Source organism: Agelaius tricolor, unplaced genomic scaffold (assembly GCF_023055355.1).
Source record: "Agelaius tricolor isolate 1412-34295 unplaced genomic scaffold, bAgeTri1.0.p SCAF_22, whole genome shotgun sequence".
Lineage (NCBI taxonomy): Eukaryota > Metazoa > Chordata > Aves > Passeriformes > Icteridae > Agelaius > Agelaius tricolor.
Window position 1 is genome coordinate 14239776 of NW_027269282.1, and position 20407 is coordinate 14260182.

The 20407-nt window shown below is 46.6% G+C and overlaps 1 protein-coding gene across 4 annotated transcripts in view; it reads left to right on the forward strand.

Annotated features, from left to right (window-relative positions):
• The window catches only part of INPP5A (inositol polyphosphate-5-phosphatase A), a 184264-nt gene that overhangs the window by 17169 nt on the left and 146688 nt on the right, over positions 1-20407 (forward strand). The gene's annotated exons all lie outside the window — the stretch shown is intronic.

Below are 20407 nucleotides of genomic sequence, written 5' to 3' on the forward strand. Positions count from 1 at the left end.
ATGATAAACCAAGTTTAATACTCTGCTAGTTTTTAAACCTGATGAATAGCTAAAAGTAAAAACCCCAAGCACAATTGCTGTATTCTTCCTTTAGAATGATTTTTATTAATTGGTATGTTGCAGCAATGTGTTTCTCTTGTACTGATGTCAGTCCTTCCTACCTGTCAGGGAGAGGAACCTTCACATCTTTATGTATTAATGAGCAGAAAGGTTGAAGTACACTTCTGAATTGATGGATTTTCCTCATGTGTTGAACCTGGTCTTTGTTGTTTTAGAGCTGCTGAATGTGGCAGCTGAGCCTGAGCTGTGTGCCGGGGCTGGGCCAGAGGCAGGTGATGCAGTGCTCCGTGTTTCTGGCTGCGTTCCCAGCCGTGGGTGGGAGGAAGGAGGGGTGTGCTGCACCCCTGGCACAGCCCTGCCAGTGCCCGTGTGGCGCTGGTGTGCAGGGCTGTGTTTGAGGGGGCTGGCCTCAGCTGAGCGTGTCTCCAGACACCGGCCCAGGCGCTCACCTGCTGACACCTGAGAGCATTGGGACTTGGTACTGGGAGTGCTAGACGTGAACTTGTGATGACAGTCCTAATGAAAATGATGTGAAATTATTTATCTGAGTTTTGACCTTGATGTGGCTGCTTCTATTTCTTGCATAAATTAGTGGGTTTTCATTAAATATCGCACAAAAACTGTGATTGTGTACAAGGGAAGACAGGAATGGAAAAATGATGAACTAGTATCTGTAGTATCTGTTCTTACTGGTTTATCAGCTCTGTTAATTTTTTGGGGTTTTTTTGATGGGAGATTTCATAGGGTTTATCTATGTAAGTAACTTCATCGACCCCACAAGCCTCTTGGTGCAAAGAAAACAAATAAGATTTTCCACAAATACAAGCAGTGAAGCCAAAATAGCTGTATTCAAAGTGAAACAACTGAGGACTGGGTGGGAGGATAAGGTGTGTATTATTCAGGAAGGAAGTAGGAAGCATTGGAGTGAAGCTGTGTGTGAATTCTCTCACTCTTCTGTATAAGGATAACCCACAAAGGTGATGTTTTCCTATATCTGCAAATATTTATTACATTAGATGGATTGGTGTTTTAAACAAAGTAAAGCTCTTGATGAAATTTAGTTTAAGTTTCCATATGGAAACTATGTCAAATATAATCAAAGCAGATAGGCAAACTATTAATAACTGTGCTTAGGAAATCTTTTAAGGTTTTGATGAGACCTTTATGTGTTAGGGATTAATATGCTTTTTTTTTTCCCAGATACTCACTGAAATTACTTTTTCTTCTTAAATTGTAGTAACTGCTGGAAGAGTGATTGTGTGAAAATGATGTTGCTGCGTCACTGGCTGTAAAGGACTGGCCATGTGTGTTTCAAACTCTGCCATTCCATTCCCACGCTCCTTGGGAGCCTCTCTCATGATGTTCTGTGTTACAGTGCAAATAATGTGGATTTCCAGCTGATCCTCAAGCATGAATGCTGTGACTGCAGTTAACAGCTGCCTGAAAGTGTTACTGGATTTAAATTTTTTTTTCCTGAGCCATGTCCTTGGATAGCTTTTTGAAAATTGATAAACCAAGTTTTACACTCCAGTGCAATATTTTTATTGTATTTTGTTTGCCTTCACCAAGTATTGTGCATGGATATATATAAACTGAGGGCACTGTATCTTCAGGTTAAGGCTGTAATGATAGAAACACATATGTGCCTCTTAGGTAAAACAGAGATGGAAAGAGTAACCAGAAGGCTGGGTTTTGAGTGACAGGGTGCAGTGTTTACTAACTCTTACAGTGGAGCTTTTTTTCCTTCTGTAATGTAATTCAAGAGTTTTCAGTGCAGGGAGATACCTAGCAGGATAAAACCAGCCATTTTGGGGTTTTTTTCATCTTTCATAAAGGTTCTTTTGTGCCAAAGGGCTGAAATTCTGATAAATCCTTCTTTGGAAAATGGTTTCAGCATCAACATGTGGGACATGCTGCATCTTAAGAGGTGAATTCTGCAGTGAAATTATTCAGAGCCAAAGGTAAAGGCTTTGTGGCCAGGGGTGTGTGTTTGGGGTGCACTTGGTGCAGTAGAGTTTTGTTGGGCAGGAGACAGCCTCCTTCGTTCAAAGTTGTCTTCATCCACTCAATTTGGACACCACCTGATTGCTGCTTTTCTCCTCTTCCAGCCTTCCTCTGGCTTCTCCCTTCTCCATGTAGCTTTGCAAACACAGATCAGGGCTGTGCTCTGCAAGTGGATCCTTTTATTTTCCCTTGGCATCACATGTGGTCAAGGCACAACAACCAAGGTGGCACAAACAAAATGGGTGCAGCTGTCTGGACCCATTGCCAAGCTCCGTCCTTAAGATGCAGATTTCCATGGCAGTGAGGGAGGGGATGGGACCAGAGCTTTTACTGAGGCTCTGGTGAGGGCGTTGGACAGGTGACTGTGCTGTTCCTTTCAAGCACATAGCCCTGGGGAAGCTCCCACTGAGAAGCTTTCTCCGTGCTGGTGAAGGGAAGAGCAGATTCCACTTGTCCTACAGGCTGTTCCCAGTGTTCCCGACCTGCCTGTCTCTCAGATGCCTGGCCAGCATGTTTTATTCATGTGTTTGGGGGCTAAGCTGGATTTCAGGTGTGCCAGCAGACAGGCTTTGCTCTTCAGTGTTCCCTTGATTTGCAGCACAGCCTGTGGGTTGCTTCATGCATCATCTTCATTCTTATCTCACCTAATTAGCTCCCAGGCATTGCAGGAGCCCTTGGGGTTAATGATGCTTCCAGCTCTCCTGGCATCTGCTTTCTCTCACCAATCTAATCTGCTGAGAATAGAAATATTTAATTTAAAAGTTCTACAGACAGTGTATGGGAATGTAGGTGAAATTTATCAGAGGCCAGCTGTGATGTTGTGGTTCCTTTTGAACTCTGAAAGCTATTGCAGAATGTTTGTATGTACTGACAGGAATGCGAAATGGGCGGGGGGAGGACAGAAAGAGACACAGAGGGGGAGAGACTGCCTGTTTTAAATTATTCAAGAATGAGAACCTCGCAGAAACAGAGCTGCTGGATTTTTAGAATCTACAGAAAACTCCTGTTAGTTGGTATCATCTGTGAGATTAATTTGAAGATTAATTTGAAGATGCCCATTAAGTATGGATTTAATGACTGGTTCTGGCTGTTGAGTTTATGACAACCTTGGCTCTCTATCTGTTGGCATTGTGGGCAGTGTGGGAACCATTGGGAAACGAAGGGAACAAATGATACTGGCAGGTGTGCCCTGTGTGAGGGTGTCACCTGTTCTCCTGTGCACAGGGGACAGATCCTGGGGAGCAGCAAGCAGCTGTGACCCTGCTTTACTGTGTCAGACTGACTTGCACCCTTGTTATTCAGTCAGAGAGTCGCAGGGTGGCTTGGGATGGAAGTGACCTCAAAGCTCATATCCTTCCAGCCCTGCCCTGGCAGGGACACCTCCCACTGTCCCAGGGGCTCCCAGCCCCAGTGCCCAGCCTGGCCTTGGGCACTGCCAGGGCTCCAGGGGCAGCCACAGCTGCACTGGGCACCCTGTGCAGTGGCCTTTCCACTAATTTCTCCTAAATATCCAACCTGAATCTACCCTCTGACAGTGGGAAGCCATTCCCACTGTCCTGACATTCCAGGGCCCTGTCCCTCTCCAGCTCTCTTGGAGCCCCTTTGGTGCCTTTAAGCCCCAACTCTCCCAGTCTGGCTGCAGAGCAGAGGGGCTCCAGCCCTGTGCTCAGCAGAGGAGCCTCCTCTGTTGCTCCAGTGTTTGGCAATGCTGACTTACTAAAGGCAAGGGGAAAGCTACTTTTTTTCCTGTCCATGGAGTATCTCATGTATCTGGACTTCTCAGAAATTCATAATGCGATTGATTGATTGATTGATTATTTTCCCCCTTTTTCCTTTGGATGAAGAAATGTACAGTAAGCTTTTTAAGCTGGAGAACCTAATTGCAATCATTGCCACTCTTGCTACTGATGTACATCCTTAAAACTGGACTGATTAAGAGTCTTTTGAAATTAATGAGTTTATTAGAACCAGGTCCAGTAAATGGAGGTAATATTCTTTCTTCTCTAGAACTCAGGGCTTGGATGGAGGGTGTCTCTGTCACCAGCTCAGATCACCAGAGGGATCTGACCTGGGATATCTAGCACTCAGCTGCTGAGGGCCATGGGTTTGAGGAGGGTGGTTTCACTTTGTATTCATTTGCTTTTTATACTAAGGATGTTCTTGGGAAATTTGGTGGTTTTGTATTTCAAAACCACCCTGTTGCCTGGTCTTTTAATATCTCTTACTGATTGTTGGAATATCAAGCTTCCTGCAAGGTTGTGCAGAGAATGTATTAATCTGGGATGAATTTTTGTTAAATCCTCTATGCAGGGATTTTTTTTCCTCTTTTTTTCTAGGTATCTTCTTTCGTGCATGTCCTCATTTTTACACTGTACCATCCTTTCTCTTAGCATTCTTCCTGCTGATCACATATCAGTAGAGCAATAGAACTGTAATTTTTCAATCCCTTGTACTAAAATAGGGTGAATCTTTCTGAAACATACCAATGACATTTTCTTCTTAGAGTCTGAAAGATTCAAAGCAGGCTCAGCTTTGCATCATCAGGAACAGCATGGCTTGTTGGATTTGTTGGCAGTGTCAGGGGGGCTGTGTGCCTGCAGTGTTCCTGGCTTTGAAGAATTGCTGTTTGATGGTAAGACAGAAGATGGAACGAGTTCTTAATAGTTGTCCCATCCATCAGGATTAATTGTACATAAGCAAGGTCACGTGTGAATGGTTTGGTGCTCAAATGATGCTTTATGGAATACTGTGCAATATAAGGCAGTGGTTTCTGTGGGTGTTTGCTCTAAAGAGAGGGAGTCTCCTCCCCTCTGGCTGGTAGTCCTGGGTGAGGGTCACCAGCCCCTCTTGGGGCAGCTCTGCTGACCGTGGGGGTGAGCCTGGCTGCAGCGTGATCTCATCCTCATCAGGAGCTTATCTGGGAGCTCCGTGCAGCCACGGTGATGTGGAGTGATCTGTGGGGATTGCGTGGTGCCATCTCTGTGGTAACCACAGCTCCGCCTCACATGGGAAAGGGATTTTTAGAAAGTAAAGTATTTTTAGCTTCCCTGACTGAGCTGCAGCAGCTGGGAAGGTGGAGGGGCCAAACCAGCACAGGCAAAATCTTTTCAGGGTTTACCCACTCTCGATTTGAGCACACTGGATGCCAGCCCTGCCCGTGCCTTCCATCCCTCCCCAGCTCTGGGTGTGCTGGCTCCCAGCAGCACTGCAATGGCTCTGCCTCTGGCCAGTTGTGCAGGACATCAGCTTTGTGCTGGCTCTGGCTGTGGTGGAGCTCAGGTTTGTGTTTAGCAGGATCAGAAGCTGTTGGGACACGAGCTCCCTGCCCGGTGTTGACATCGGAAGGCTGGTTCTCTGCTGTTAATAAGGCTGAGGAGATTTTAACCTTTAGCTCAGATTCTCAATGTAATAATAAACTCCAGATCTGCTTCTGTTACATTTATGTCTTCCTCTTGCTCTTGTACAGAAGATGAGTGAGGGAGATGCTGCTGCACGTACCAGGGAACAAATAAATCATCCTGCCGCGTGTGTAAAGCAGTGCCAGTACCAGAGGCTGGGGCAGAGCTGAGGGCAGCGTGGGAGGGAATGGCCTCCTCCAGGAGGTGCCCGGGCTCACCTGGCAGCAGCTGGCATTTGGCTGTGCTTTGTGAGGGCTGTGCAGTGCCCGCCTGCAGTGCCAGGGCAGCTGTGTGCCCCTGGAGCCCAGGCCGGGCAGCTCTCGTGGGCCCCGGGCAGCAGCCCTGAGGGACAGCGGGGTGGCTCCGCTCAGCGTGCAGGTGGCCATCTGGTGAGCACCTGGACACACCTGTTCAAAAGTTTCCTGTTTTCACTGCAGGAAGCCCAGACAGATACTCTCCTGTTTTCCCTGTAGAATTCCTTTAGATACAGGGCACAGGTGGGGATGAGCTGCCTGGTGCTAGCACAGAGAGTGGGATTTGGGACTTAGAGAAAATTTAAGCATTTGATGAGATATGAAGGAAGTGGGGAAGTGTTTGGGGGTTAATCCTCTCTAAGGGGAAACAGAAGCTGTATCTGGGGATGTTTCATGGCTTGCATTTCCCGGTTTTCCTGGATGGAGCAAGCTGGAATTCACTGCACTGTCTCCTGCTGGTCTGCAGCCTGACAGAGCTGTTTGCTTGGGAACAGCGAGCCTGACATTCAGCATCTGTTCCAGCTTTGCCTTGGGCACTGTTGAGGTCTGTGCTAAGTGCGTTCTGTCTCTGTGGGAGATAATGTATCTTGGGTAATACAGACTGAAGTGCAGGTTAAAATGCTTCAGAAGCTCTAAAGTGGACTTGGAGACCAAGTCCTGATTATTTTTATTGATATTTAAAAATTCTTTTAATTGGTATATTTCTTTTCTGTGGTGGAAATGTCTGTTTAATGCATTAAATCACACAAGATATGACACTTCAGTTAAAAACGCTATGTCTTTGCACTTTTATACCATTTGGTAGCAGTGAGAGAATCTGTTGATTTTGAACAGCAGTGTTCAGACTACCTCGAGTTTGATCTTGTGGGCTACATACCTGTCTTAAAAGCTGGAGTGCATCACTCCTGGTGGTTTCCTTCAGAGAAGATTCAGCAGGCTCACTCCGATCAACAGTTAGGGGAAGAAATCAGGATTTTTTTCTTGTTTTGTCAACAAGAAATTGACAGGAAGGAATATTTTGGGATGTGAGAGCCTTCTGAAAGGGAGGTAAAACCACAATGAGATGTTTGCATAGGTACAGAAGACACAAAGGCGTCCTGCTGTTAAGTGTTCTAATGTATTTACAGTAGATGCAAGATTTGGTCAGTGTGAGAACAATGATGCCTTTCTTTCTCGCTGTTCCTTTCTGTTAATAGTTGGTGTGTTCAACAGCCCCACTGAAGAGCTCTGAATAGCAGGCACTTGCCTTCAACAATACACTTCTGTTTTGGAAGCCTAGGTCTGCTTCCAGGATCACCTCTGATGGAATTAGAAGGTATTTCCTGAGTAACCTTGACTCTGAATTTTCAGGCTACTGAGTGAAGTGGTTTTGTCTCTAGTCTTGTGGTTGTGTTGGAACTGCAAATGAAGAACTAAAAAAAAAAGTAATCCAAAATTATCCAAGTTTTCTAGGGAACTCCTTAAAAATACTAATGAAGCTGGGGGTTTTGTAATTAAAAAATGAAAATATTTCCTTTTGTAAATATGGAATGATGCTCTTAGACCCTTCTTGCTCATACTTTAGCTGAAAAGGCAGATAATTGGAAGAAAAATGGGTTTAATTAACTGTTGACCCTATCATCTTGTTTGGCTTTTAAAAGTCAGTGAAATCTTCCCCTCGATATTGGCAGTGCTAGTTTTAGTGCACACCTGTTTCTGCTGCTGTTCGCTGTAAACTGCACGGTTGTGCTGTCTCCCCACTGTGTAATTAACTCCCAGCACACCGTGGGTTGTCTGGCTGTTATAGCAAGAAGTGTCACTCACAGTTTGCACCTCAAGGACTTTAATTCCTCCTAGCAGAGAGATATATATATACAGGTGTATATAGGCACAGTGTTGCTTTGGGGTCAGTGAATTTGCAGCCTGCTTAGGGCCAGTGGCTGCCCTGAGCACCATTTCTACCAGCCTGCAGCAAAGTACTCGTGGTTAATGTTAAGATGTGCTATGGCTCTGTCTGGGGTTTGGGAATCTGCCCATGTACACTCCTGTCATTGGGTTGTAAATGTAATTACAGCTTAAAAGTCACAGCTGACGCGGAGAGCCAAGCTGAGCATGTGCAATCTGGGTCACTTCATTAGCAGCCCATCTGTGTGGGATGGTGCCAGGGAGAAGCCCAGTCTGAGGGATGCTCAGGGAACCCCAGCTGGGGTTTGGCTGTGAATCTGTTGTTTTCATCCTGAGTGTTTTCTGGCTGCAAAGCTGCACAGAAGGGTGTGTGGCAAGATGCTGATGGGAGCTGTGCTGTCCCCCTGCAAACGGGGCCCCTCAAAGGCCTGCCCTGGCTGCAGCCCCCTCGGCCGTGGGCCAGGCCCAGCCCTGCTCTGGGATGAGGATGGCACCAACACACTGCCGTGAGGAAGAGGCTGCAAATGCCCAAGTTACTGCTCCCTGGGGAGCTCCTTGCTCCACAAGGACCTCCTGGTCCCTTGTCACAGGCCCTAATTCCAGCTGGGGGCTGTGGCTGTGGCTCTGCAGCAGCCCCTGGCAGCTTCAGGCACCAGCCAGATGAGGAGACTCAAGGCCAAGGGAGGCTGCACCCTCAGAGCCCCTCTGAGCCTCAGGAGGGGTCACAGCTTCATCATTTACTGTGGCTTGCGCTCTAATCTCCATGAGAACTGTGAAATGATCACCCTGGCTAATATCCTCTTGTTAATTAAAGACTGGAAATTGGAGAATGGGAGGAAAATTGTGGAGTTCTAACATGGTTCAGACATTTGGTGTGCCTTTAAGGATCTCTGACAGGCCAGTTATGGTTGCAAACAAAAGTAGGTCTATTTTGCATGTATTAAGCTGTGCCCTGTCACTTTGAACTATCTGTTCTCAAAATAGAATAAGTGGCAAAGCAGGTGAGCTGACACTGAGTGTACTTGTCACATGAGGACACCTGTGCTGGCAGCTCGGCTGGAAAACTGAGCTCCTGAGCCCCAGAAAAAGAAGTATAAAAAACTTGATGTTTTGCTGTGGAATTTGGGAGGAAGTTTCTGTTCTGATGTGACTCTGGCAACTTCTGAAGTTGGACAATGTACAGGGATGGATGGAGCCAATTCCAGTGTATCAAACCTTTTTAGTTTTGAGTAGAAATATAAACCAGGTATATGACAGCCTGTACATATCAGATACTAACTAAGAGTGCATTAATAAGTAATTCCAGTTAGTTTTATTAACCTGTAACTGCAGTTGAGTAAATTTTGTGTTACTATGGAAAATATCTGTGTGAAAACTTAAGAGGGAAACAAAATCCAGTTGGGCATGTAAGAATGCTATCAGCACAGGGCAGGAAGAGAATTTTCACTTGTGCAGTTGTTTTTTTAAAATACTGAGTGAAGTGCCCTCACTTGTACTTCACTTTATGAATAAACAAAATATTCCAGCAGTAGAGTACAGGTCTTAGCTTTTCTGAGGGAGGAAATTCCATGTCTCATGTGGATCTGAAGTCACCATTCAGGTCACCTATTAAAACTCCTCCTTTTGCCTCTGTGTGTCAGAGGGGCCTTTTGGACGCCACTGGGTGCGGCCAGGCTGTGACCCGTGTGGTGGGACACTGGTGACCCAGGTGGGGTGACACTGGTGACCTGCAGTGGGGCCGCTGGGGTGGGTGGCTGTGGGTGTGTTGGCAAATAGCAACCCCTGTGCTCCTCCAGGAGGGCTGGAATTGGTGAGAGACCAAGCTTTTAGTGCTGAGCTGCTCTGAAAAATGAAATCCGTTTCAAGGATGGAAATAGTTGCTATTGTTTAAACTAAATTAATGTGATTAATTATTTGCTGTAGGTTTTGACAGTTTCCATAACTCTTTTCCTGTGGAATGGGCTGTAGATTGTGTTGGTGCCATGAGGTGGAGAACAGTTTGTCAATGTAGAAAAGTGTGGCACACAGAAAAAATCCCAATATAGGGAGTCTGATGCACAGGGTTGCTGGAGGGTGGTGGCTCCTGAGCTGCAGCCTCCCTTCTCCCTGTCGTGCTGCCTGTAGGCTCTCTCTGCTGGGAGGCAGCAGCTCCAGCCTGAGGGCTGTGGGGCAGCTTCCAACCGAGGGGAATGGCAATTGTGTTGATAATCCCAATTCTCCATCCTGAATTTAAGGACAGTTTTACCCTTGCTTTTTAAATAAAATTCACATATTTCAGCATAAATATATGTTTCCAGAGCTCTCCTAGAAAGCATGCAAAAACATATGCAGCTGTCCTTGTGAGTGTGTCCCCAAATCTGCAGCATTGTCCTGAAACACATCCTTGTGCCCTGGTAGCCAGTGATGAGTCTGCAGTTTCATCTCTTTTAGGTGATCAGAGGAAAACTCAAGGTGGCTTTCCCCACTGTAACCCACAACTCATTTGGGATGTTTAAAATATGAAAAAAATTTCATGGAGAAAAAGTCAATAAAGTTATCCTCACTTTTTGTCAGAGTTTAATTGAAGCCTGAAGCCCATTTTCCTAAACAGGAAAAGAGCCATTCCAGCACCATGAGGAATGTTGATACTAGGTGAAGTGCACTTCCTTGTGACAGAGAAAAATAGAGGTGTTACCTCACTGCAAACAGGATATCTCTGAATAGTTAGGTTTAAATATACAATATTTTCCATAGTGCCTTTGGATTTCTGGAGCCACGGACACAGAATGAGTTTTGGCTGCGGTGGTGTTGCTGCTGGCTGGGTGTTGGGGGGTTTCCACAGGTACTTCACAATGCCACACATTTGGTTTCAGTGTTTGATCAAGCCTGGTTGAATAAATGTGTCCACAACGTGTTTATGGAAATGCATTTTTGTGCTTGGCTTTTTAATTTCTCATACATAGAATAGGGTTGTGTGACCCCTTAGCAGTAGCAGTGTGACCATGCCAGCTGCAGGATGTTCCAGGGGAGTGCAGGCTGCCCACCAGCATGGAGTCACCTCCCCTCCTGGGGCCCATCCTTGTGGCAGACTCACCCTTACTTCTAATTACTGAGGGGGTTGGAGATGGAAAGTAAGATTTTCAGTTGAGGATGTCTTCCCTCTGTTCCCTCCAAAGTCTGTCTTGTCAGCAGCAGTGGATGGTGAATGTTGTGTAGCAAAAGAGAGTGATTTTCTCTAAGACACTTTTCCTTCTGATAAGCAGGTCCCAGAGTGCATGCTCTTGTTGTGCTTCACTTGCATTTTAATTTTCCAGCAGGTGCTTATTCAAGTCCAGTGTGCCAGACTGTGTATATGTACAGTAGGTTGGGATGAGTTCAACAGTTCTGGGGAAATGTATGCATCAATTCTCTTGCTGCAGTCTTGTCTCTTATCTGAGCAAGATATAGTTACAAATGAGGAAAAACATTCTGGAGATGTAACTTCTAAATTAGAAGTCTCTATTCCTGGCTGTGTCTTGTGATTAATTTTGTAGAAGAGCAAAGTGCTATTTAATGAGTTGGGGGAAAACACTTCTAGGTGTTTTCCATGTGTATTTTTTTGTTACTTTACCTGTGGGTTTGTATATTGCTAAGCCTTGCCATATTGTTCTGCTCTTTTTGTCACTTTCTGCCAGCAGCAACTTCCCCATGAGCTTATTAAGAATCTCTTCAGGAGTCCCACAGGAGTGTTTATCCCAACCCCAGTGTAGACAACGTTTTTCTGGCTCCTCAGGTTCAGGCTCAGTCGTGACCTTGCTAATGCTCTGCCCAGGCCGATGGTCAGCCCTGCTGCCTGCCTTGCTCAGGCTCTTGCTTTGCTCCTGGTTACTGTAAAAGGCTTTCCCCACTTTCTGCATCGCATCTGTCTGGGCTGGGCTCACACACAGATCCTGTCTGGCCTGCCAGATTCAGTCTGTCACACATCCTTTGCTCCTTGTCATGTCTCTTGGTTTAGTTCACATTCCATTATTTTGAGGATAAGCTCCCTAACTTCATGTAAAGCCCTGTGGCTTGCTCAGCCTTGCCAAGACATTTTGTGTCAATAGTGGGAAACTGACTTCTGGTTGCTTGGTTTGTTTATTTGTGTTTGGCCAAAGCGTCCTGTCTTGATTGCTCTCACACTGGATTTGCCAGGAGATGTTTTTGTTCTATTGCAGGACAAAACCATGTGGAAATCTACAAAACCTTGAGGGGGACACTAAAAATTTGAGAGGTGTTGAACAGCCTGTGTGCTCGAACAACAGCCTTCTATGCTGGCTTCTAGCCTGCTGAGCTCCCTGTACTCTTACAGCCTTCACAGCTAATATCATTTTAACATATATTTGCATGTATAAAAACCACCTATATGTGTTTATAGTTAAAGAATAAATTGGGGCCTGGGCTGCAGTGCCTGGCACACTGGGTACCACTGTGGGGCTGGCACCCCTCCTTGCTGTAATTTGGGGTGTCACAGGGACGGGGGGCTGAGGTAGCTTGTGCTGCAGTGGAAGCTCCGATGGAAGATGCAAACAGGACGAGCTGCCAGGTGTTTACCTGTGAAATGCACCATGAGAACCTGAGTCACACTGAGGGGGGATGGAGGGCCCCATCGCATGGGGAGCAGATCCCAGGAGCCTTGGAGGAAAGGTGCCCTGGGCTCTAAGCTGGGTGGCAAAACTCGCTGCTCACCCTCTGCCTGAGCAGTGAAGCTTTGCTGAACCAGCCACGGTGGTGCTTCACATTTCTGCCATTATGTATGGAACTTCTGCAATTTATTCTTGTTTGTTCAGCTCACTGCCTTGCTTTACCCTTTGCTTGAGTAAAACTAGTGCTGCTGAATATCAAGCACAGATACAAAAGATGTTTTATAAGGCATGGCAAATAAATTTGCTTTTGTTTTTTACAAAAAGGACACTTTGAAAAGCAATTTTTCAGCACCTGAGTCCTTTGGAGCTGGTTGCAGCTGTGCAGCCTGTCAGATCACTGCTCATGCAGTGAACAGAATTTTCTTCTCACACCTGGGGCTGGAGTTTGAGGTGTTTCTGCCCTTGTTATGGGATGATCAGGGGCAGCATTGGGGGAGCTGCCAATCCCCAGCCTGGTACTAAAACTGTGGCAACAAACCTGAAATCAGGATATTTGAGATCTTACTCATTTGCTTCTGATTGTTATACTTTAAAGAATGCTTGATGTTTTCATGTTCATATAGCCACAGAGAGAAAGTGTGAGAAGTCACATTTTTCATAGGAACGATATCTGAGGTACTCACCTGGCCATTGGAGTTTTCTTTAAAAATAATCTAAAAAGGTCTAAGTCACAAACACAAAGCACAAGTTTTGAGTGCTGAGGCAGTCGATGCAGTAGTAGGAGCTGACTACACACTGTTCTCCAGTAAATGCCTGGGAAGGGCTGCATGCTGGAGCCTCAGTTCCTGGGATGGTCTCCTGCTTGGCAGGTACTTGGTTACCTTCAGCAGGTGTCCTCTGAAAATGTGCTCTCATTTCTGCACTCTTCACTTGCTGCCTGATGTGATCCTTCCCTTTCACTAGTGTTCGGTGAAAATCTGCAGAAAGGTGGTTTGGGCCCTAATTCTGCCACACCTAAGCTTGAGGTTTGCTGTAGGGCAGGAATGCCATTGTTGTTTTGCAGAGTTATACTGAAAATTGTGAAAATAACACAAATTGTCCTTTGTTAATATCTGTCCCTGTTTTCTGTTAGTTTCAAACAAAAAGCCTCTTGCCTGAGCCTGGAAAATTGTGCAGGAAATGCAGATAGGAAGTGATGGAAGCCCAGCTGCTCTTCCAAAGCTTGCTGTGACAGCTTTTCTCTTTGCAAAAGACTTGTAGTAACAACTACCACTTTGGTTTTCAGCAGCCCCTTTGCAGCCAGGAGGGTTTAGATATTAAATACCTTTTGCATCACTACCCACTGATCACACTGGTTTGACAGTAACTTAATGAATCAATTAGTCTGTTCACAACTGTAAATGCAAATTACAAGTAATAAACCTTTATTCAGGTGGAACTGGGACTGTGTGTGCCTTGAGAGCCATGAGAGCTTTGGTGCTCCCCTCTGGGGGTGGTCACAGCCCCTCTGGCTGTCACATCCACAGTGATGCTGGGGGAAATGATCCTTGGGGAATGTGCTGTCCTGCTGAGTTTAACAGGCTTGGAGGAGCTTGACTGGGAACGAATGGAAATCTGAGAAATATGCATTGACACTTTATGTGACAAAAGGGATACATGTAGAATAGCTGTTTGTAGGGGCAGGAACAGGTAGCACAGCGTTTGAGCTGTGCTGGGAGTGCTGCTTCTCACCTCAAACTGTCCATGTGTTCCAGAGCACAGGGGCTCCTTTGGCCATACACAACAGGACCAGGGAACAAAGTAGGCTTTGTCTTTTGACCTCTGGCTGTACTTGGATAACGCTTATTGCACTTCTTTTGGGCAAAAGCAAAGACTTTTGGACTGAGTCTTCGATTTGAGTTCATTGCCGTTTGTTTTACACAAGAAATGTACTCTGTTAGTTTTGTTTTCCTTGTTCAGGGCTCTTGGCACGAACAGCTGAGGTGTGGGAGCTCAGAAGTTGTCTGTGCAGGAGGGGAGGCCGCTGCAGCCGGAGACAGGGTGGTCTGGAGGCAGCAGTGGGGATGGTGCCTGCAGTGGGAGCTGGAGGAGAGCCCAGGCTTGGTACCTGTGGGAAGTCCCAGTGTGGGAGCTGGTGCATTGGCAAGCTCCAGCATCCTCCTTTCCCAGCCAGATGTTTGAGTGGAAATGATCAAAGGGGTGCAGCAGCTCCCAGTCTGGGTTACACTGCTGCTCGCCGGTGCCTTGTGTCGTGGGAACAGCACGATGGTTTGAAGACAGAACTGGAATTAGATGTTCGTGTTGCAGGTTCTCACATGGGGCTGGGCTCACAACCTCCTGAGGCTGTGTTAGGGGTGTTAGGGATAAGGTTTCACTTTCCCAGGGCAAGCTGTGAGTGGCTGGGCTGAGGAGCTGTGGGGCTGGGGCGATCAGCACAGAAGGGGCACCAGGCAGGGTACGCTGGGTTCTGTGTAGTGTAGGACACCTCCCAAAGTAACACAACGTGTAGGCTTTCAGAGCTGAGCAAATTCCACCTGCTTAAAAGCATAATGGTTGCATTCACATGAGCATTTTAACACGATGAGGAGCAGTCAGGATCCTGTGAGGCTGGAGTGCTGGCACGGTGTTTTTCTGATCTGTGCATGCTTTTGTTGCTTTAGATATTTTTAAATTTTATTTTCAGCAATGGTGGATGATTTTTTTCCTCAAACTCAAGAGAAGCTGTGATCTCACTGTTGGTTATTCTGCAGGTTTTGTGTTGGCAGAGCGTGTTCATCCAACACGGCACGCTGACACTCCTCGCTGCAGTTGTCTGCCTGATGTTTCCTTCCTTCAGAGTCTATATTTAGCGTTGAACAGCATTCACTGTGGCACAGGGCTACAGGCAGTTTGCTTTCAAGCCAAAGGAAATGGTTCTCTTTAAGGATAAGAGTGAACAAGGGGCAGGATTTCCTGTGGAAACGCACCCACAGGAGAGTTGACTTTTACTTTGAAGTTAATGGCAAAAAAGGCAAAGTGAAACCCTGAAGAGTTTATATGCACAGAAACGATATTTTTTCTTGCCTGGTGAAGGAAGCCTGAGTGCAGGGAAGGGTCTGAGCAGGGGGCTGCAGGTCTGCATCCTCGGGGATGCTCCAGCCCCTGACACGTCCCTGAGAGCCTGCAGTGCGCACCTGCAGGGTGGGCAGAGACCCCAGCTGCTGCCAGCCTGTTCAGCCCCTTTCAGGTCACACGGAGCACCTGTGGCAGGTGTCACCGAGCCTGTTGGCCGCTGTGTTTGCGGCCCTCATCCTCATCCGGGGCTGGCTGGCGCTGCAGAGGGGCCACGGGGCCCTGCAGGGAGCAGAGCAGACCTGGAACAGGTCCTGGCAGGAGCTGCCCCTGCCCTGCGTGGGCACGGAGGGGCCAGGGCCTGCCTGGCTGAGGGGCAGAGCTGGGGCCATCACGCACCTGCCTGGACACACAGCTGGGGCCCTGCTCCTGCTTTAGCTTCCGGGGGCAGCTGGAATTCACAAAAGAAGTGGGAGAAGGAGGGTTGCTCGGGGACAGCAGCGAGTTTGGCTTCTGCCTGTCCCCACAGTGAGGGAAGCTCGGAGCACGCAGCTCATTAGCTGGGGAGGCTGGGGATTGACAGCTGCTTGCTGGGGATGTCTCTTTGCAAGGTGAGGTAGGGGTGCTGCCCACCCTGCTCCCGGGCAGCTCTGGACAGGTGTCCTTCACAGGAGTGCTGAGCTGCTGCCCATCAGTGCTCAGTGCAGTGAAGGGTTTCTGGAATTCCAGAACTGCCACCAGTGCTGCCTTTTTGGCACTGTACTAACCTCATATGAATTAATATAATGTTGCACAAATCAGTTTGGAATGTATATTTTGTTTCATCTCATGTGTTTACTCTTTATTTTCTTCTTTCATGAAAGCTGCTAAAATTCCACTTTATACTATAGAATGCGTTTTTGTCTGAGGGGTGGGGGAGTAGGAAAACATTCTCTTTCAAAACATACTGTGTTTGGGATTTTTGCTTGTTTTCCCACTGTAACAAAAGGATTGAGCCCTGGTGTATTATTGTAAGATGTATTCTGACTGAAATCAGAAATACTGACTGTACATCCAATTTTTATGTGACCTTACAACTGTGAATGGATCAATATAAGAACAGGCTCTTTTCTGTAACTGGGGCCCAAACACAACCCCTAAGATTTATATACTTGAATAAATATGTGGTGATGTCAGCATTCCAGACATCTAAAAATCACCGTTTCAGTATTGCTTGTTAGTTAGGTTTCCAAATGAATATAAATGTCAGATTTAAAGTACATCTGTTTTAAAAGCAGTAGTAAAGTATCTGTGTATTTCATTTAAAATTTTGCTTCTGCTGAAGCTGGATGAAACACTTCGTGAAGGGCTGCACACATCTCTGCCAATTTATTTCTTTCTAAGTTGGCCTCTGCCAGATCTCTGATGGCCTTTTGTGGAAACCTAAGGGAATACTGAGGATGGTTATTCCCAGTTGCATATATCAGTTTTGGTGCTTTGGCTTCTTTGAAACTGCATCAGCAATGTCTTGTTAACTGAGCAAAGCTGTTTTCCTTTCAGGACTTTCTCTAAATTGTTTCTTCTGAGTTGTCCATGGTTTTGAAGATTCCTATTTCTCCTTGTATGCTGTATTTTTACCATAAAGAATGATCTAGATAGTTTCTTCATAAATTTTTGCTCTTATAGCAATTGCATGTTAAGTGCAAATGTAGCACCTAAACCTTGTTCTGGGCTCTCCCAAGGGTGTAGGAGGGAAAAGGATTTGGCTCCTGAATAACCAAGATGTCAGTAATAATATATATGGGACCACGGAGGCTTCCTGTGTTCAGTTGGTTTGTTGGTGGGTGCTTTCCCCCCATCCTTCCTGTGCAAAGCAAATCAGAAACCTTTCCTTTAGCTCGAGCACACCTGGTTGTGACACACAGCAGTGGAGAAGGCTGCTTCAGCATCACCTGGCAGGAGAAGAGTCTTCAGGTCCCTTCACCTGAGCTGAGCAAGCTGGACCACAGTGCTCCTCTGCATGCTGCTGCCCTGGCATCGCGTGTGCAGCCTGCCCTCAGCTCCCAGGAGCTGTGTGCCACCAGCCCCTGCCGGGCAGCACTGGCAGAGACTCCCTGCCCTCTGCCAGGAGCAGTGCAGGGGCACAGCACGTAGTGCCCAGCACTGGGCTGCCTCCAGCATGGCCAGGTGTGCTCAGCAGGTGTGCTCCCTCAGGGCTGGGCACCCAGAGCCCTGTGCCATGGCATGGCCAGGTGTGTCCCTCAGGGCTGGGCACCCAGAGCTCTGTGCCATGGCATGGCCAGGTGTGTCCCTCAGGGCTGGGCACCCAGAGCCCTGTGCCATGGAGCCCCTGGCAGCCCCAGCTGTGCTCACCAGGTGTGTTCCTTGGGGCCTCAGCACCAGGAGCTCTGTGCCATGGAGCCCTTGGCCCTCCATCCTTGCTGGATGCACTGGGTGGCTCACAGACCCCTGACGGGCGGGTTTGGGGCTTTGAGCTCTGGCTGGAGGCTGTGGGACTCCAGGTCACTCCTGATGATTCCAGAGCTCCTTCCCAGCATGAGATGCTTTGTCTCAGGGGAGCATTTTGCCGTGTGTTTGTGGGAGCCTTGTTGGCAGAGGATGTTATCCCATAGGAGAATGCCATCAGTTCCAAACCCCTCTGCTGGGCTCACCCTCAGCATCACCAAAACAAGGTTGGTGTTTTCATGTGGCAGCTCTGAATAAAGCTGAAAATAAGCTTTTATGGACTATTGGGCCATTGGTCAAAGATGCATTTATTACAGAAATTTGCATAGCAGCAAGGAGGAGGAAGAAAACCCTAATCCTGAAAACCTACTCTCTAGATCAAATTGAAATAAATTTCCAAGTATCTCCCTTAGCCCTTTATTTTTTAAATAGCATGTAAACAACTGCATTGTCTGCTCTGCTATCAAATACATGTATTAGATAGATCACTGTGTGTCCCGGGAGTGTGTTGAACTCCCCCAGGATTCACTTGCTGGTGAATTCACAGCTGTCTTGGGAGTGTGGTATTTTGGTGTGAGGGCTCTTTTTTTCTAGTAGAATGTAGGGTGTGTTGGAGCTGCCTCACTGACAGCTCGCACTCTCCTGGTGTGTTCCTCCTGGCACTGATTCTGCAGCCATTCTGAAGAAGGCTAGGACTTTCATCCCTAGCAGAACAGTGCTCCATCACATGGCATTTGGCTCATAAATAAGGATATATATCTTCTTGAGGAAAGAGCATTTATTACTCAGAGGAATTGATAGACACTGCTTCACAGCAGGGCATGCAACTCATGACCTTTAGGTCTTGAGCTTTAGGTCACAGAAGTTACTGTCTACAAACATGAGCACTTAGATAAAATTACATTTTTATTTTTCTACAGAGCACATTGTACCTTATTGATTTAAGGCAATTTTTTCTACAGGTCTCTGCAGTTACTGCCTGAGCTGCTGGGCTCAGATGCCCAGAGCTGTCGGTGTGTCAGGCTAGGAGCACGTGTGTGTATGGAATGAGTGACTGTGGTGCTCTCACCAGTCTCTTTACTTGTTGTGGAGAAGGGTCTGCGAGTCTGGGGATGTTCTGCTTCATGGTGCCAGCACAGCAGGGCTGTGGAAAGGCCTGCAGCTGACACAGACCACTGGATCAATAAAATATGTGGAATGTTTTCAAGCCTTCATAAAACTCAGCCCACAGGAAGAACCGTTTGGATCACTGGCCTTCGGTTCCCAGGAGAGGCGAGTCCGGATGGTGCTGCTCCCCTGGGTGTGTGTTTCTGTACCATGCAGATTTAAAAGAACAGTTGTAGATATCCCCCTGTTCAGCCTGGGGGAGTTTTATTAAAGATTTCACTTCAAACAAATATAGAAAGAAACCCCACAAATACACAGGACAGGCCATGGTGGTGGCTGTGGGTGTGAATTTTGCCAGAGATCTATTTTATCTATCCACATGCGAAAGCAGATTAATTTGATTGCACTCTTTCAGTTTTCCCTGTGTCATTCCAAAATCAGGATACAAACCAGTGGAAAACTTGAGTGTATTAATGTCTTTGATCTTGCTATTTGCTAACAATTAGAGTTTGTGTGGTGTTGGATTAACTCTTGTTAATGCTCTTAACACGTTGGTTATTCAAATATCCAGGAGCTTTTAAGCTTTCAGTAAGATGTCAGTAATAGAAGTTATTAAATTTGAAGTACATGGGCAGTTCACTGGGGTCAGGAGACCCAAGATTCTGGACTTCTCTTATTTCTGGCTTGTGCCTGTCGGGGTTTATCCTGAGTGTGGGCTGTGGAGAGCACTCAGCCCACAGAGGCTGTGTCCTGGCCCTGCTCCGGTTTTATTGTGTGCCCAGGGACAAACCAGGCTGAGCTCGCCAGTGCCCAAGGATAAACAGTGTCTGTGTGCTGCATACCTGCAGAAAACATGCTTAAACAGAGCTCAACTTCATGTTTTAAGGTCTGTATGTGTTAGACCTGTGTAAGCCTGGTCACGTTGCTGTCAGATCTACTGAATTATTTTGTTCACCAGCAATTCTGAAGATCTGGAGCTTCTGTATTGCTCCATCTCAGTATAATCTAATGTAATGCTTAAGAAAATTACCTGCTATGTAAACTCTACTAAAAATGTCTATCTTCAATGAACTGTTCTGTGGGGATGTTACAAGGGAAAGTTGAGATCCATTTGTGCTGAGAGAAGTATTTTTCTTTTGTTCTGTGAGGCTGGATTAGCCAAGAAAGGAACAGACTTGGGACAGACATTAATACTTTGCTTGGAATATTGTAGAATCACAGATGGATTGGGTTGGAAGGGACCTTAAAGATAATTTCATTCCACCCATCTGCCATGGGCAGGGACACCTTCCACCAGACCAAGGTGCTCCAAGCCCTGTCCGACCTGGCCTTGGACTCCTGGTGCTGGCTCTAAAGCTCCATAGCCACAGGAGTGCAGTTTCCATCTTTCTACTTGGGAGTTATAAATATTGTGTTACAAACTTGGGTATTGTATGTGATTGATGAACTTCCTGAGATTTAGTTGTTCTTATGAATGGCAAATTGCTTTTAGTCACTGCCCTGAATCATCATGTATTAGATGCAACCATTATTTGTGCTGAATTAGGTGACAGTTTCAGGTTTGTCATGTAAATTTCGCTTTTTCCATTGGTGATGAGTAGTTTCCTGTTTTTATTTTCTC